We start from the raw sequence: 16,033 nt of genomic DNA, 5'->3' as shown, positions 1-16,033 counted from the left end.
ACTTCAGATGGGCGTGCCGGGTGGGGAGACCTCAAGAAACGGGAAGCACGGCTTTGAACCCGACGTCACCGGCTCTGCTATTAGACACAAAAATAGGGAAAGCGCACCGTTCCTGGAAACACTGCAATACCAGGCCGATGCATGGAGTGGACGGAGCAAGCCCCGGCTCCAGCTCCCTGATCCAAAAATCAATTTAATATGCAGTCCCCGGGTAGGGGACGTATCAGATATTAAACTGATAAGAACAGATACTACACTTGATCTTAGCCAAAAGGCCGAGAAGCGATGCCGTTGTGAGGCGGCGGGGAGGAAGCCGGAAACAGCGGCGGCCACCTCGGCCGCGGGCGGTCGCAGAGCCCTGAAACGTCGGGGGACGGCAGTACCCACCCCCGCCCGCAACGTCACCGAGCCTCGCCCCGATCGGCCGGGCGGTGGCGCTGCAGCGATGGAGAGTACGGCATCGCTCGTAACTCCCAAACGGTTTGTCGCAGAGCCACGTGCCTCGTGTCATCGGAATCCTTGGCTCGAGCCGGACGAGAAGCAGGCCTCGGATTCGCTCGTCGCACTGACGAAATTTTCGGCTATTTTGGATTTCGTCGAAAACCTACTTTTGCAAACCAGCGCTAGGCATTTGGCCCAGTCCGACCCGGAGCAGTGCAGAAAGATTCCCTGGAGTCTGACTGTCAATAATGATCCAAAAAACCCGGAAATTTCCATTCACCCTGGCGAGGGGACCCCAAAACGTTGGAAGGTCGTGTGGCCGAGTTTGCTAAAATGGCTATAACTCCCGCAAGGAATGAGATCGGTTCACCCAAATCGGCACACCTGTGCAGGGGCTCGGTCTGTGGTCAGGTGTAAAGGGGCGCTGCGACTGGCCACTTGGTGGCGCTGTAAGGTCAAAAAAAATAGGAAAAGGATACAAAAAGGACAGCCAAACAAACACGCAAACAGCTACAGCTACGCAACGCTTAGTCCAAACAAAAAGCGAGGTCTGTGAGAAATTTGAACTGAAACGCCCCCCAGGGGGCGATCTTTCAAGACCGCGAGTGACTTTGTTTTCACGCACAACACACACACACACACCAGGTGACAGACCTCCTCACTCTGAACAACTCTCTAAACCATTGATCATCCAGGAAAAAAAAGAGATAAAGACCAAACCACAGCAAAACAAACAAACAAACGAAAAAAGAGACAAAAACCCAACAAAAACATCTGCCTTTTCAAACCAACAAATCCAGGGGAGAGCGCGAACGCAGTCCCCCACTACCATAAATTATGCAGTCGAGATTCCCACATTTGGGGAATTCGCAGGGGTCAGCACGGCCGGAGTGCAATGGACGAGCCTCGCCCTGGGTGAACCACCTTCTTGATCATGGTGTCTCCCCTGCCAGGTAAGTATGAAGCTTTAGGCCGCCTGTCAGAGGAACCGCTTCCCTGTCTACCATCCTTATCAACGGTGACCCCCATCCCAAGCAAAGGAAGGGCGGGTGCCCTGCGTTGACCAAGCGTCTTCTTCTTCTCTTGCTTAATGGCGGATCGCAAACAACTTTTAGGTGCATCGCGCCACCCGCTGCACAGAAGTGTGTAACATCACGTCGTTTGAGCGTTCTTGTGTTCTATTTATTAGCCCAGAGTTTTTACCCCACCTCATTATCAGAAGACTCCAAAGACTTCAGATGGGCGTGCCGGGTGGGGAGACCTCAAGAAACGGGAAGCACGGCTTTGAACCCGACGTCACCGGCTCTGCTATTAGACACAAAAATAGGGAAAGCGCACCGTTCCTGGAAACACTGCAATACCAGGCCGATGCATGGAGTGGACGGAGCAAGCCCCGGCTCCAGCTCCCTGATCCAAAAATCAATTTAATATGCAGTCCCCGGGTAGGGGACGTATCAGATATTAAACTGATAAGAACAGATACTACACTTGATCTTAGCCAAAAGGCCGAGAAGCGATGCCGTTGTGAGGCGGCGGGGAGGAAGCCGGAAACAGCGGCGGCCACCTCGGCCGCGGGCGGTCGCAGAGCCCTGAAACGTCGGGGGACGGCAGTACCCACCCCCGCCCGCAACGTCACCGAGCCTCGCCCCGATCGGCCGGGCGGTGGCGCTGCAGCGATGGAGAGTACGGCATCGCTCGTAACTCCCAAACGGTTTGTCGCAGAGCCACGTGCCTCGTGTCATCGGAATCCTTGGCTCGAGCCGGACGAGAAGCAGGCCTCGGATTCGCTCGTCGCACTGACGAAATTTTCGGCTATTTTGGATTTCGTCGAAAACCTACTTTTGCAAACCAGCGCTAGGCATTTGGCCCAGTCCGACCCGGAGCAGTGCAGAAAGATTCCCTGGAGTCTGACTGTCAATAATGATCCAAAAAACCCGGAAATTTCCATTCACCCTGGCGAGGGGACCCCAAAACGTTGGAAGGTCGTGTGGCCGAGTTTGCTAAAATGGCTATAACTCCCGCAAGGAATGAGATCGGTTCACCCAAATCGGCACACCTGTGCAGGGGCTCGGTCTGTGGTCAGGTGTAAAGGGGCGCTGCGACTGGCCACTTGGTGGCGCTGTAAGGTCAAAAAAAATAGGAAATGGATACAAAAAGGACAGCCAAACAAACACGCAAACAGCTACAGCTACGCAACGCTTAGTCCAAACAAAAAGCGAGGTCTGTGAGAAATTTGAACTGAAACGCCCCCCAGGGGGCGATCTTTCAAGACCGCGAGTGACTTTGTTTTCACGCACAACACACACACACACACCAGGTGACAGACCTCCTCACTCTGAACAACTCTCTAAACCATTGATCATCCAGGAAAAAAAAGAGATAAAGACCAAACCACAGCAAAACAAACAAACAAACGAAAAAAGAGACAAAAACCCAACAAAAACATCTGCCTTTTCAAACCAACAAATCCAGGGGAGAGCGCGAACGCAGTCCCTCACTACCATAAATTATGCAGTCGAGATTCCCACATTTGGGGAATTCGCAGGGGTCAGCACGGCCGGAGTGCAATGGACGAGCCTCGCCCTGGGTGAACCACCTTCTTGATCATGGTGTCTCCCCTGCCAGGTAAGTATGAAGCTTTAGGCCGCCTGTCAGAGGAACCGCTTCCCTGTCTACCATCCTTATCAACGGTGACCCCCATCCCAAGCAAAGGAAGGGCGGGTGCCCTGCGTTGACCAAGCGTCTTCTTCTTCTCTTGCTTAATGGCGGATCGCAAACAACTTTTAGGTGCATCGCGCCACCCGCTGCACAGAAGTGTGTAACATCACGTCGTTTGAGCGTTCTTGTGTTCTATTTATTAGCCCAGAGTTTTTACCCCACCTCATTATCAGAAGACTCCAAAGACTTCAGATGGGCGTGCCGGGTGGGGAGACCTCAAGAAACGGGAAGCACGGCTTTGAACCCGACGTCACCGGCTCTGCTATTAGACACAAAAATAGGGAAAGCGCACCGTTCCTGGAAACACTGCAATACCAGGCCGATGCATGGAGTGGACGGAGCAAGCCCCGGCTCCAGCTCCCTGATCCAAAAATCAATTTAATATGCAGTCCCCGGGTAGGGGACGTATCAGATATTAAACTGATAAGAACAGATACTACACTTGATCTTAGCCAAAAGGCCGAGAAGCGATGCCGTTGTGAGGCGGCGGGGAGGAAGCCGGAAACAGCGGCGGCCACCTCGGCCGCGGGCGGTCGCAGAGCCCTGAAACGTCGGGGGACGGCAGTACCCACCCCCGCCCGCAACGTCACCGAGCCTCGCCCCGATCGGCCGGGCGGTGGCGCTGCAGCGATGGAGAGTACGGCATCGCTCGTAACTCCCAAACGGTTTGTCGCAGAGCCACGTGCCTCGTGTCATCGGAATCCTTGGCTCGAGCCGGACGAGAAGCAGGCCTCGGATTCGCTCGTCGCACTGACGAAATTTTCGGCTATTTTGGATTTCGTCGAAAACCTACTTTTGCAAACCAGCGCTAGGCATTTGGCCCAGTCCGACCCGGAGCAGTGCAGAAAGATTCCCTGGAGTCTGACTGTCAATAATGATCCAAAAAACCCGGAAATTTCCATTCACCCTGGCGAGGGGACCCCAAAACGTTGGAAGGTCGTGTGGCCGAGTTTGCTAAAATGGCTATAACTCCCGCAAGGAATGAGATCGGTTCACCCAAATCGGCACACCTGTGCAGGGGCTCGGTCTGTGGTCAGGTGTAAAGGGGCGCTGCGACTGGCCACTTGGTGGCGCTGTAAGGTCAAAAAAAATAGGAAAAGGATACAAAAAGGACAGCCAAACAAACACGCAAACAGCTACAGCTACGCAACGCTTAGTCCAAACAAAAAGCGAGGTCTGTGAGAAATTTGAACTGAAACGCCCCCCAGGGGGCGATCTTTCAAGACCGCGAGTGACTTTGTTTTCACGCACAACACACACACACACACCAGGTGACAGACCTCCTCACTCTGAACAACTCTCTAAACCATTGATCATCCAGGAAAAAAAAGAGATAAAGACCAAACCACAGCAAAACAAACAAACAAACGAAAAAAGAGACAAAAACCCAACAAAAACATCTGCCTTTTCAAACCAACAAATCCAGGGGAGAGCGCGAACGCAGTCCCCCACTACCATAAATTATGCAGTCGAGATTCCCACATTTGGGGAATTCGCAGGGGTCAGCACGGCCGGAGTGCAATGGACGAGCCTCGCCCTGGGTGAACCACCTTCTTGATCATGGTGTCTCCCCTGCCAGGTAAGTATGAAGCTTTAGGCCGCCTGTCAGAGGAACCGCTTCCCTGTCTACCATCCTTATCAACGGTGACCCCCATCCCAAGCAAAGGAAGGGCGGGTGCCCTGCGTTGACCAAGCGTCTTCTTCTTCTCTTGCTTAATGGCGGATCGCAAACAACTTTTAGGTGCATCGCGCCACCCGCTGCACAGAAGTGTGTAACATCACGTCGTTTGAGCGTTCTTGTGTTCTATTTATTAGCCCAGAGTTTTTACCCCACCTCATTATCAGAAGACTCCAAAGACTTCAGATGGGCGTGCCGGGTGGGGAGACCTCAAGAAACGGGAAGCACGGCTTTGAACCCGACGTCACCGGCTCTGCTATTAGACACAAAAATAGGGAAAGCGCACCGTTCCTGGAAACACTGCAATACCAGGCCGATGCATGGAGTGGACGGAGCAAGCCCCGGCTCCAGCTCCCTGATCCAAAAATCAATTTAATATGCAGTCCCCGGGTAGGGGACGTATCAGATATTAAACTGATAAGAACAGATACTACACTTGATCTTAGCCAAAAGGCCGAGAAGCGATGCCGTTGTGAGGCGGCGGGGAGGAAGCCGGAAACAGCGGCGGCCACCTCGGCCGCGGGCGGTCGCAGAGCCCTGAAACGTCGGGGGACGGCAGTACCCACCCCCGCCCGCAACGTCACCGAGCCTCGCCCCGATCGGCCGGGCGGTGGCGCTGCAGCGATGGAGAGTACGGCATCGCTCGTAACTCCCAAACGGTTTGTCGCAGAGCCACGTGCCTCGTGTCATCGGAATCCTTGGCTCGAGCCGGACGAGAAGCAGGCCTCGGATTCGCTCGTCGCACTGACGAAATTTTCGGCTATTTTGGATTTCGTCGAAAACCTACTTTTGCAAACCAGCGCTAGGCATTTGGCCCAGTCCGACCCGGAGCAGTGCAGAAAGATTCCCTGGAGTCTGACTGTCAATAATGATCCAAAAAACCCGGAAATTTCCATTCACCCTGGCGAGGGGACCCCAAAACGTTGGAAGGTCGTGTGGCCGAGTTTGCTAAAATGGCTATAACTCCCGCAAGGAATGAGATCGGTTCACCCAAATCGGCACACCTGTGCAGGGGCTCGGTCTGTGGTCAGGTGTAAAGGGGCGCTGCGACTGGCCACTTGGTGGCGCTGTAAGGTCAAAAAAAATAGGAAATGGATACAAAAAGGACAGCCAAACAAACACGCAAACAGCTACAGCTACGCAACGCTTAGTCCAAACAAAAAGCGAGGTCTGTGAGAAATTTGAACTGAAACGCCCCCCAGGGGGCGATCTTTCAAGACCGCGAGTGACTTTGTTTTCACGCACAACACACACACACACACCAGGTGACAGACCTCCTCACTCTGAACAACTCTCTAAACCATTGATCATCCAGGAAAAAAAAGAGATAAAGACCAAACCACAGCAAAACAAACAAACAAACGAAAAAAGAGACAAAAACCCAACAAAAACATCTGCCTTTTCAAACCAACAAATCCAGGGGAGAGCGCGAACGCAGTCCCCCACTACCATAAATTATGCAGTCGAGATTCCCACATTTGGGGAATTCGCAGGGGTCAGCACGGCCGGAGTGCAATGGACGAGCCTCGCCCTGGGTGAACCACCTTCTTGATCATGGTGTCTCCCCTGCCAGGTAAGTATGAAGCTTTAGGCCGCCTGTCAGAGGAACCGCTTCCCTGTCTACCATCCTTATCAACGGTGACCCCCATCCCAAGCAAAGGAAGGGCGGGTGCCCTGCGTTGACCAAGCGTCTTCTTCTTCTCTTGCTTAATGGCGGATCGCAAACAACTTTTAGGTGCATCGCGCCACCCGCTGCACAGAAGTGTGTAACATCACGTCGTTTGAGCGTTCTTGTGTTCTATTTATTAGCCCAGAGTTTTTACCCCACCTCATTATCAGAAGACTCCAAAGACTTCAGATGGGCGTGCCGGGTGGGGAGACCTCAAGAAACGGGAAGCACGGCTTTGAACCCGACGTCACCGGCTCTGCTATTAGACACAAAAATAGGGAAAGCGCACCGTTCCTGGAAACACTGCAATACCAGGCCGATGCATGGAGTGGACGGAGCAAGCCCCGGCTCCAGCTCCCTGATCCAAAAATCAATTTAATATGCAGTCCCCGGGTAGGGGACGTATCAGATATTAAACTGATAAGAACAGATACTACACTTGATCTTAGCCAAAAGGCCGAGAAGCGATGCCGTTGTGAGGCGGCGGGGAGGAAGCCGGAAACAGCGGCGGCCACCTCGGCCGCGGGCGGTCGCAGAGCCCTGAAACGTCGGGGGACGGCAGTACCCACCCCCGCCCGCAACGTCACCGAGCCTCGCCCCGATCGGCCGGGCGGTGGCGCTGCAGCGATGGAGAGTACGGCATCGCTCGTAACTCCCAAACGGTTTGTCGCAGAGCCACGTGCCTCGTGTCATCGGAATCCTTGGCTCGAGCCGGACGAGAAGCAGGCCTCGGATTCGCTCGTCGCACTGACGAAATTTTCGACTATTTTGGATTTCGTCGAAAACCTACTTTTGCAAACCAGCGCTAGGCATTTGGCCCAGTCCGACCCGGAGCAGTGCAGAAAGATTCCCTGGAGTCTGACTGTCAATAATGATCCAAAAAACCCGGAAATTTCCATTCACCCTGGCGAGGGGACCCCAAAACGTTGGAAGGTCGTGTGGCCGAGTTTGCTAAAATGGCTATAACTCCCGCAAGGAATGAGATCGGTTCACCCAAATCGGCACACCTGTGCAGGGGCTCGGTCTGTGGTCAGGTGTAAAGGGGCGCTGCGACTGGCCACTTGGTGGCGCTGTAAGGTCAAAAAAAATAGGAAAAGGATACAAAAAGGACAGCCAAACAAACACGCAAACAGCTACAGCTACGCAACGCTTAGTCCAAACAAAAAGCGAGGTCTGTGAGAAATTTGAACTGAAACGCCCCCCAGGGGGCGATCTTTCAAGACCGCGAGTGACTTTGTTTTCACGCACAACACACACACACACACCAGGTGACAGACCTCCTCACTCTGAACAACTCTCTAAACCATTGATCATCCAGGAAAAAAAAGAGATAAAGACCAAACCACAGCAAAACAAACAAACAAACGAAAAAAGAGACAAAAACCCAACAAAAACATCTGCCTTTTCAAACCAACAAATCCAGGGGAGAGCGCGAACGCAGTCCCCCACTACCATAAATTATGCAGTCGAGATTCCCACATTTGGGGAATTCGCAGGGGTCAGCACGGCCGGAGTGCAATGGACGAGCCTCGCCCTGGGTGAACCACCTTCTTGATCATGGTGTCTCCCCTGCCAGGTAAGTATGAAGCTTTAGGCCGCCTGTCAGAGGAACCGCTTCCCTGTCTACCATCCTTATCAACGGTGACCCCCATCCCAAGCAAAGGAAGGGCGGGTGCCCTGCGTTGACCAAGCGTCTTCTTCTTCTCTTGCTTAATGGCGGATCGCAAACAACTTTTAGGTGCATCGCGCCACCCGCTGCACAGAAGTGTGTAACATCACGTCGTTTGAGCGTTCTTGTGTTCTATTTATTAGCCCAGAGTTTTTACCCCACCTCATTATCAGAAGACTCCAAAGACTTCAGATGGGCGTGCCGGGTGGGGAGACCTCAAGAAACGGGAAGCACGGCTTTGAACCCGACGTCACCGGCTCTGCTATTAGACACAAAAATAGGGAAAGCGCACCGTTCCTGGAAACACTGCAATACCAGGCCGATGCATGGAGTGGACGGAGCAAGCCCCGGCTCCAGCTCCCTGATCCAAAAATCAATTTAATATGCAGTCCCCGGGTAGGGGACGTATCAGATATTAAACTGATAAGAACAGATACTACACTTGATCTTAGCCAAAAGGCCGAGAAGCGATGCCGTTGTGAGGCGGCGGGGAGGAAGCCGGAAACAGCGGCGGCCACCTCGGCCGCGGGCGGTCGCAGAGCCCTGAAACGTCGGGGGACGGCAGTACCCACCCCCGCCCGCAACGTCACCGAGCCTCGCCCCGATCGGCCGGGCGGTGGCGCTGCAGCGATGGAGAGTACGGCATCGCTCGTAACTCCCAAACGGTTTGTCGCAGAGCCACGTGCCTCGTGTCATCGGAATCCTTGGCTCGAGCCGGACGAGAAGCAGGCCTCGGATTCGCTCGTCGCACTGACGAAATTTTCGGCTATTTTGGATTTCGTCGAAAACCTACTTTTGCAAACCAGCGCTAGGCATTTGGCCCAGTCCGACCCGGAGCAGTGCAGAAAGATTCCCTGGAGTCTGACTGTCAATAATGATCCAAAAAACCCGGAAATTTCCATTCACCCTGGCGAGGGGACCCCAAAACGTTGGAAGGTCGTGTGGCCGAGTTTGCTAAAATGGCTATAACTCCCGCAAGGAATGAGATCGGTTCACCCAAATCGGCACACCTGTGCAGGGGCTCGGTCTGTGGTCAGGTGTAAAGGGGCGCTGCGACTGGCCACTTGGTGGCGCTGTAAGGTCAAAAAAAATAGGAAATGGATACAAAAAGGACAGCCAAACAAACACGCAAACAGCTACAGCTACGCAACGCTTAGTCCAAACAAAAAGCGAGGTCTGTGAGAAATTTGAACTGAAACGCCCCCCAGGGGGCGATCTTTCAAGACCGCGAGTGACTTTGTTTTCACGCACAACACACACACACACACCAGGTGACAGACCTCCTCACTCTGAACAACTCTCTAAACCATTGATCATCCAGGAAAAAAAAGAGATAAAGACCAAACCACAGCAAAACAAACAAACAAACGAAAAAAGAGACAAAAACCCAACAAAAACATCTGCCTTTTCAAACCAACAAATCCAGGGGAGAGCGCGAACGCAGTCCCTCACTACCATAAATTATGCAGTCGAGATTCCCACATTTGGGGAATTCGCAGGGGTCAGCACGGCCGGAGTGCAATGGACGAGCCTCGCCCTGGGTGAACCACCTTCTTGATCATGGTGTCTCCCCTGCCAGGTAAGTATGAAGCTTTAGGCCGCCTGTCAGAGGAACCGCTTCCCTGTCTACCATCCTTATCAACGGTGACCCCCATCCCAAGCAAAGGAAGGGCGGGTGCCCTGCGTTGACCAAGCGTCTTCTTCTTCTCTTGCTTAATGGCGGATCGCAAACAACTTTTAGGTGCATCGCGCCACCCGCTGCACAGAAGTGTGTAACATCACGTCGTTTGAGCGTTCTTGTGTTCTATTTATTAGCCCAGAGTTTTTACCCCACCTCATTATCAGAAGACTCCAAAGACTTCAGATGGGCGTGCCGGGTGGGGAGACCTCAAGAAACGGGAAGCACGGCTTTGAACCCGACGTCACCGGCTCTGCTATTAGACACAAAAATAGGGAAAGCGCACCGTTCCTGGAAACACTGCAATACCAGGCCGATGCATGGAGTGGACGGAGCAAGCCCCGGCTCCAGCTCCCTGATCCAAAAATCAATTTAATATGCAGTCCCCGGGTAGGGGACGTATCAGATATCAAACTGATAAGAACAGATACTACACTTGATCTTAGCCAAAAGGCCGAGAAGCGATGCCGTTGTGAGGCGGCGGGGAGGAAGCCGGAAACAGCGGCGGCCACCTCGGCCGCGGGCGGTCGCAGAGCCCTGAAACGTCGGGGGACGGCAGTACCCACCCCCGCCCGCAACGTCACCGAGCCTCGCCCCGATCGGCCGGGCGGTGGCGCTGCAGCGATGGAGAGTACGGCATCGCTCGTAACTCCCAAACGGTTTGTCGCAGAGCCACGTGCCTCGTGTCATCGGAATCCTTGGCTCGAGCCGGACGAGAAGCAGGCCTCGGATTCGCTCGTCGCACTGACGAAATTTTCGGCTATTTTGGATTTCGTCGAAAACCTACTTTTGCAAACCAGCGCTAGGCATTTGGCCCAGTCCGACCCGGAGCAGTGCAGAAAGATTCCCTGGAGTCTGACTGTCAATAATGATCCAAAAAACCCGGAAATTTCCATTCACCCTGGCGAGGGGACCCCAAAACGTTGGAAGGTCGTGTGGCCGAGTTTGCTAAAATGGCTATAACTCCCGCAAGGAATGAGATCGGTTCACCCAAATCGGCACACCTGTGCAGGGGCTCGGTCTGTGGTCAGGTGTAAAGGGGCGCTGCGACTGGCCACTTGGTGGCGCTGTAAGGTCAAAAAAAATAGGAAAAGGATACAAAAAGGACAGCCAAACAAACACGCAAACAGCTACAGCTACGCAACGCTTAGTCCAAACAAAAAGCGAGGTCTGTGAGAAATTTGAACTGAAACGCCCCCCAGGGGGCGATCTTTCAAGACCGCGAGTGACTTTGTTTTCACGCACAACACACACACACACACCAGGTGACAGACCTCCTCACTCTGAACAACTCTCTAAACCATTGATCATCCAGGAAAAAAAAGAGATAAAGACCAAACCACAGCAAAACAAACAAACAAACGAAAAAAGAGACAAAAACCCAACAAAAACATCTGCCTTTTCAAACCAACAAATCCAGGGGAGAGCGCGAACGCAGTCCCCCACTACCATAAATTATGCAGTCGAGATTCCCACATTTGGGGAATTCGCAGGGGTCAGCACGGCCGGAGTGCAATGGACGAGCCTCGCCCTGGGTGAACCACCTTCTTGATCATGGTGTCTCCCCTGCCAGGTAAGTATGAAGCTTTAGGCCGCCTGTCAGAGGAACCGCTTCCCTGTCTACCATCCTTATCAACGGTGACCCCCATCCCAAGCAAAGGAAGGGCGGGTGCCCTGCGTTGACCAAGCGTCTTCTTCTTCTCTTGCTTAATGGCGGATCGCAAACAACTTTTAGGTGCATCGCGCCACCCGCTGCACAGAAGTGTGTAACATCACGTCGTTTGAGCGTTCTTGTGTTCTATTTATTAGCCCAGAGTTTTTACCCCACCTCATTATCAGAAGACTCCAAAGACTTCAGATGGGCGTGCCGGGTGGGGAGACCTCAAGAAACGGGAAGCACGGCTTTGAACCCGACGTCACCGGCTCTGCTATTAGACACAAAAATAGGGAAAGCGCACCGTTCCTGGAAACACTGCAATACCAGGCCGATGCATGGAGTGGACGGAGCAAGCCCCGGCTCCAGCTCCCTGATCCAAAAATCAATTTAATATGCAGTCCCCGGGTAGGGGACGTATCAGATATTAAACTGATAAGAACAGATACTACACTTGATCTTAGCCAAAAGGCCGAGAAGCGATGCCGTTGTGAGGCGGCGGGGAGGAAGCCGGAAACAGCGGCGGCCACCTCGGCCGCGGGCGGTCGCAGAGCCCTGAAACGTCGGGGGACGGCAGTACCCACCCCCGCCCGCAACGTCACCGAGCCTCGCCCCGATCGGCCGGGCGGTGGCGCTGCAGCGATGGAGAGTACGGCATCGCTCGTAACTCCCAAACGGTTTGTCGCAGAGCCACGTGCCTCGTGTCATCGGAATCCTTGGCTCGAGCCGGACGAGAAGCAGTCCTCGGATTCGCTCGTCGCACTGACGAAATTTTCGTCTATTTTGGATTTCGTCGAAAACCTACTTTTGCAAACCAGCGCTAGGCATTTGGCCCAGTCCGACCCGGAGCAGTGCAGAAAGATTCCCTGGAGTCTGACTGTCAATAATGATCCAAAAAACCCGGAAATTTCCATTCACCCTGGCGAGGGGACCCCAAAACGTTGGAAGGTCGTGTGGCCGAGTTTGCTAAAATGGCTATAACTCCCGCAAGGAATGAGATCGGTTCACCCAAATCGGCACACCTGTGCAGGGGCTCGGTCTGTGGTCAGGTGTAAAGGGGCGCTGCGACTGGCCACTTGGTGGCGCTGTAAGGTCAAAAAAAATAGGAAAAGGATACAAAAAGGACAGCCAAACAAACACGCAAACAGCTACAGCTACGCAACGCTTAGTCCAAACAAAAAGCGAGGTCTGTGAGAAATTTGAACTGAAACGCCCCCCAGGGGGCGATCTTTCAAGACCGCGAGTGACTTTGTTTTCACGCACAACACACACACACACACCAGGTGACAGACCTCCTCACTCTGAACAACTCTCTAAACCATTGATCATCCAGGAAAAAAAAGAGATAAAGACCAAACCACAGCAAAACAAACAAACAAACGAAAAAAGAGACAAAAACCCAACAAAAACATCTGCCTTTTCAAACCAACAAATCCAGGGGAGAGCGCGAACGCAGTCCCCCACTACCATAAATTATGCAGTCGAGATTCCCACATTTGGGGAATTCGCAGGGGTCAGCACGGCCGGAGTGCAATGGACGAGCCTCGCCCTGGGTGAACCACCTTCTTGATCATGGTGTCTCCCCTGCCAGGTAAGTATGAAGCTTTAGGCCGCCTGTCAGAGGAACCGCTTCCCTGTCTACCATCCTTATCAACGGTGACCCCCATCCCAAGCAAAGGAAGGGCGGGTGCCCTGCGTTGACCAAGCGTCTTCTTCTTCTCTTGCTTAATGGCGGATCGCAAACAACTTTTAGGTGCATCGCGCCACCCGCTGCACAGAAGTGTGTAACATCACGTCGTTTGAGCGTTCTTGTGTTCTATTTATTAGCCCAGAGTTTTTACCCCACCTCATTATCAGAAGACTCCAAAGACTTCAGATGGGCGTGCCGGGTGGGGAGACCTCAAGAAACGGGAAGCACGGCTTTGAACCCGACGTCACCGGCTCTGCTATTAGACACAAAAATAGGGAAAGCGCACCGTTCCTGGAAACACTGCAATACCAGGCCGATGCATGGAGTGGACGGAGCAAGCCCCGGCTCCAGCTCCCTGATCCAAAAATCAATTTAATATGCAGTCCCCGGGTAGGGGACGTATCAGATATTAAACTGATAAGAACAGATACTACACTTGATCTTAGCCAAAAGGCCGAGAAGCGATGCCGTTGTGAGGCGGCGGGGAGGAAGCCGGAAACAGCGGCGGCCACCTCGGCCGCGGGCGGTCGCAGAGCCCTGAAACGTCGGGGGACGGCAGTACCCACCCCCGCCCGCAACGTCACCGAGCCTCGCCCCGATCGGCCGGGCGGTGGCGCTGCAGCGATGGAGAGTACGGCATCGCTCGTAACTCCCAAACGGTTTGTCGCAGAGCCACGTGCCTCGTGTCATCGGAATCCTTGGCTCGAGCCGGACGAGAAGCAGGCCTCGGATTCGCTCGTCGCACTGACGAAATTTTCGGCTATTTTGGATTTCGTCGAAAACCTACTTTTGCAAACCAGCGCTAGGCATTTGGCCCAGTCCGACCCGGAGCAGTGCAGAAAGATTCCCTGGAGTCTGACTGTCAATAATGATCCAAAAAACCCGGAAATTTCCATTCACCCTGGCGAGGGGACCCCAAAACGTTGGAAGGTCGTGTGGCCGAGTTTGCTAAAATGGCTATAACTCCCGCAAGGAATGAGATCGGTTCACCCAAATCGGCACACCTGTGCAGGGGCTCGGTCTGTGGTCAGGTGTAAAGGGGCGCTGCGACTGGCCACTTGGTGGCGCTGTAAGGTCAAAAAAAATAGGAAAAGGATACAAAAAGGACAGCCAAACAAACACGCAAACAGCTACAGCTACGCAACGCTTAGTCCAAACAAAAAGCGAGGTCTGTGAGAAATTTGAACTGAAACGCCCCCCAGGGGGCGATCTTTCAAGACCGCGAGTGACTTTGTTTTCACGCACAACACACACACACACACCAGGTGACAGACCTCCTCACTCTGAACAACTCTCTAAACCATTGATCATCCAGGAAAAAAAAGAGATAAAGACCAAACCACAGCAAAACAAACAAACAAACGAAAAAAGAGACAAAAACCCAACAAAAACATCTGCCTTTTCAAACCAACAAATCCAGGGGAGAGCGCGAACGCAGTCCCCCACTACCATAAATTATGCAGTCGAGATTCCCACATTTGGGGAATTCGCAGGGGTCAGCACGGCCGGAGTGCAATGGACGAGCCTCGCCCTGGGTGAACCACCTTCTTGATCATGGTGTCTCCCCTGCCAGGTAAGTATGAAGCTTTAGGCCGCCTGTCAGAGGAACCGCTTCCCTGTCTACCATCCTTATCAACGGTGACCCCCATCCCAAGCAAAGGAAGGGCGGGTGCCCTGCGTTGACCAAGCGTCTTCTTCTTCTCTTGCTTAATGGCGGATCGCAAACAACTTTTAGGTGCATCGCGCCACCCGCTGCACAGAAGTGTGTAACATCACGTCGTTTGAGCGTTCTTGTGTTCTATTTATTAGCCCAGAGTTTTTACCCCACCTCATTATCAGAAGACTCCAAAGACTTCAGATGGGCGTGCCGGGTGGGGAGACCTCAAGAAACGGGAAGCACGGCTTTGAACCCGACGTCACCGGCTCTGCTATTAGACACAAAAATAGGGAAAGCGCACCGTTCCTGGAAACACTGCAATACCAGGCCGATGCATGGAGTGGACGGAGCAAGCCCCGGCTCCAGCTCCCTGATCCAAAAATCAATTTAATATGCAGTCCCCGGGTAGGGGACGTATCAGATATTAAACTGATAAGAACAGATACTACACTTGATCTTAGCCAAAAGGCCGAGAAGCGATGCCGTTGTGAGGCGGCGGGGAGGAAGCCGGAAACAGCGGCGGCCACCTCGGCCGCGGGCGGTCGCAGAGCCCTGAAACGTCGGGGGACGGCAGTACCCACCCCCGCCCGCAACGTCACCGAGCCTCGCCCCGATCGGCCGGGCGGTGGCGCTGCAGCGATGGAGAGTACGGCATCGCTCGTAACTCCCAAACGGTTTGTCGCAGAGCCACGTGCCTCGTGTCATCGGAATCCTTGGCTCGAGCCGGACGAGAAGCAGTCCTCGGATTCGCTCGTCGCACTGACGAAATTTTCGTCTATTTTGGATTTCGTCGAAAACCTACTTTTGCAAACCAGCGCTAGGCATTTGGCCCAGTCCGACCCGGAGCAGTGCAGAAAGATTCCCTGGAGTCTGACTGTCAATAATGATCCAAAAAACCCGGAAATTTCCATTCACCCTGGCGAGGGGACCCCAAAACGTTGGAAGGTCGTGTGGCCGAGTTTGCTAAAATGGCTATAACTCCCGCAAGGAATGAGATCGGTTCACCCAAATCGGCACACCTGTGCAGGGGCTCGGTCTGTGGTCAGGTGTAAAGGGGCGCTGCGACTGGCCACTTGGTGGCGCTGTAAGGTCAAAAAAAATAGGAAAAGGATACAAAAAGGACAGCCAAACAAACACGCAAACAGCTACAGCTACGCAACGCTTAGTCCAAACAAAAAG

General features: G+C 53.4%; 19 non-coding genes across 19 annotated transcripts; all 19 read right to left on the bottom strand.

Annotated features, from left to right (window-relative positions):
* Positions 1 to 96: 96 nt before the first annotated feature.
* LOC141310880 (U2 spliceosomal RNA) lies at positions 97 to 287 on the bottom strand. The gene has a single exon (XR_012348357.1). It is a non-coding gene; the product is annotated as a U2 spliceosomal RNA (small nuclear RNA).
* A 951-nt stretch (positions 288 to 1,238) lies between these two features.
* On the bottom strand, positions 1,239 to 1,402 carry LOC141310661 (U1 spliceosomal RNA). The gene has a single exon (XR_012348139.1). It is a non-coding gene; the product is annotated as a U1 spliceosomal RNA (small nuclear RNA).
* A 366-nt stretch (positions 1,403 to 1,768) lies between these two features.
* LOC141310879 (U2 spliceosomal RNA) lies at positions 1,769 to 1,959 on the bottom strand. The gene has a single exon (XR_012348356.1). It is a non-coding gene; the product is annotated as a U2 spliceosomal RNA (small nuclear RNA).
* Positions 1,960 to 2,910: 951 nt separating this feature from the next.
* Positions 2,911 to 3,074, bottom strand: LOC141310759 (U1 spliceosomal RNA). The gene has a single exon (XR_012348236.1). It is a non-coding gene; the product is annotated as a U1 spliceosomal RNA (small nuclear RNA).
* Positions 3,075 to 3,440: 366 nt separating this feature from the next.
* On the bottom strand, positions 3,441 to 3,631 carry LOC141310877 (U2 spliceosomal RNA). Its single transcript, XR_012348355.1, has one exon. It is a non-coding gene; the product is annotated as a U2 spliceosomal RNA (small nuclear RNA).
* A 951-nt stretch (positions 3,632 to 4,582) lies between these two features.
* On the bottom strand, positions 4,583 to 4,746 carry LOC141310660 (U1 spliceosomal RNA). Its single transcript, XR_012348138.1, has one exon. It is a non-coding gene; the product is annotated as a U1 spliceosomal RNA (small nuclear RNA).
* Positions 4,747 to 5,112: 366 nt separating this feature from the next.
* Positions 5,113 to 5,303, bottom strand: LOC141310876 (U2 spliceosomal RNA). The gene has a single exon (XR_012348354.1). It is a non-coding gene; the product is annotated as a U2 spliceosomal RNA (small nuclear RNA).
* A 951-nt stretch (positions 5,304 to 6,254) lies between these two features.
* On the bottom strand, positions 6,255 to 6,418 carry LOC141310659 (U1 spliceosomal RNA). The gene has a single exon (XR_012348137.1). It is a non-coding gene; the product is annotated as a U1 spliceosomal RNA (small nuclear RNA).
* A 366-nt stretch (positions 6,419 to 6,784) lies between these two features.
* On the bottom strand, positions 6,785 to 6,975 carry LOC141310875 (U2 spliceosomal RNA). Its single transcript, XR_012348353.1, has one exon. It is a non-coding gene; the product is annotated as a U2 spliceosomal RNA (small nuclear RNA).
* Positions 6,976 to 7,926: 951 nt separating this feature from the next.
* LOC141310658 (U1 spliceosomal RNA) lies at positions 7,927 to 8,090 on the bottom strand. Its single transcript, XR_012348136.1, has one exon. It is a non-coding gene; the product is annotated as a U1 spliceosomal RNA (small nuclear RNA).
* Positions 8,091 to 8,456: 366 nt separating this feature from the next.
* Positions 8,457 to 8,647, bottom strand: LOC141310874 (U2 spliceosomal RNA). The gene has a single exon (XR_012348352.1). It is a non-coding gene; the product is annotated as a U2 spliceosomal RNA (small nuclear RNA).
* A 951-nt stretch (positions 8,648 to 9,598) lies between these two features.
* Positions 9,599 to 9,762, bottom strand: LOC141310758 (U1 spliceosomal RNA). The gene has a single exon (XR_012348235.1). It is a non-coding gene; the product is annotated as a U1 spliceosomal RNA (small nuclear RNA).
* A 366-nt stretch (positions 9,763 to 10,128) lies between these two features.
* Positions 10,129 to 10,319, bottom strand: LOC141310962 (U2 spliceosomal RNA). The gene has a single exon (XR_012348437.1). It is a non-coding gene; the product is annotated as a U2 spliceosomal RNA (small nuclear RNA).
* Positions 10,320 to 11,270: 951 nt separating this feature from the next.
* On the bottom strand, positions 11,271 to 11,434 carry LOC141310656 (U1 spliceosomal RNA). The gene has a single exon (XR_012348135.1). It is a non-coding gene; the product is annotated as a U1 spliceosomal RNA (small nuclear RNA).
* A 366-nt stretch (positions 11,435 to 11,800) lies between these two features.
* On the bottom strand, positions 11,801 to 11,991 carry LOC141310873 (U2 spliceosomal RNA). Its single transcript, XR_012348351.1, has one exon. It is a non-coding gene; the product is annotated as a U2 spliceosomal RNA (small nuclear RNA).
* Positions 11,992 to 12,942: 951 nt separating this feature from the next.
* Positions 12,943 to 13,106, bottom strand: LOC141310655 (U1 spliceosomal RNA). The gene has a single exon (XR_012348134.1). It is a non-coding gene; the product is annotated as a U1 spliceosomal RNA (small nuclear RNA).
* A 366-nt stretch (positions 13,107 to 13,472) lies between these two features.
* On the bottom strand, positions 13,473 to 13,663 carry LOC141310872 (U2 spliceosomal RNA). The gene has a single exon (XR_012348349.1). It is a non-coding gene; the product is annotated as a U2 spliceosomal RNA (small nuclear RNA).
* A 951-nt stretch (positions 13,664 to 14,614) lies between these two features.
* LOC141310654 (U1 spliceosomal RNA) lies at positions 14,615 to 14,778 on the bottom strand. Its single transcript, XR_012348133.1, has one exon. It is a non-coding gene; the product is annotated as a U1 spliceosomal RNA (small nuclear RNA).
* A 366-nt stretch (positions 14,779 to 15,144) lies between these two features.
* LOC141310870 (U2 spliceosomal RNA) lies at positions 15,145 to 15,335 on the bottom strand. The gene has a single exon (XR_012348347.1). It is a non-coding gene; the product is annotated as a U2 spliceosomal RNA (small nuclear RNA).
* Positions 15,336 to 16,033: the final 698 nt, after the last annotated feature.

The sequence above is a fragment of the Garra rufa genome, unplaced genomic scaffold, assembly GCF_049309525.1.
Source record: "Garra rufa unplaced genomic scaffold, GarRuf1.0 hap1_unplaced_003, whole genome shotgun sequence".
NCBI classification, from domain to species: domain Eukaryota; kingdom Metazoa; phylum Chordata; class Actinopteri; order Cypriniformes; family Cyprinidae; genus Garra; species Garra rufa.
The sequence above is the reverse complement of the archived record's forward strand: the minus strand, read 5'-3'. Positions and strand labels throughout refer to the sequence as shown.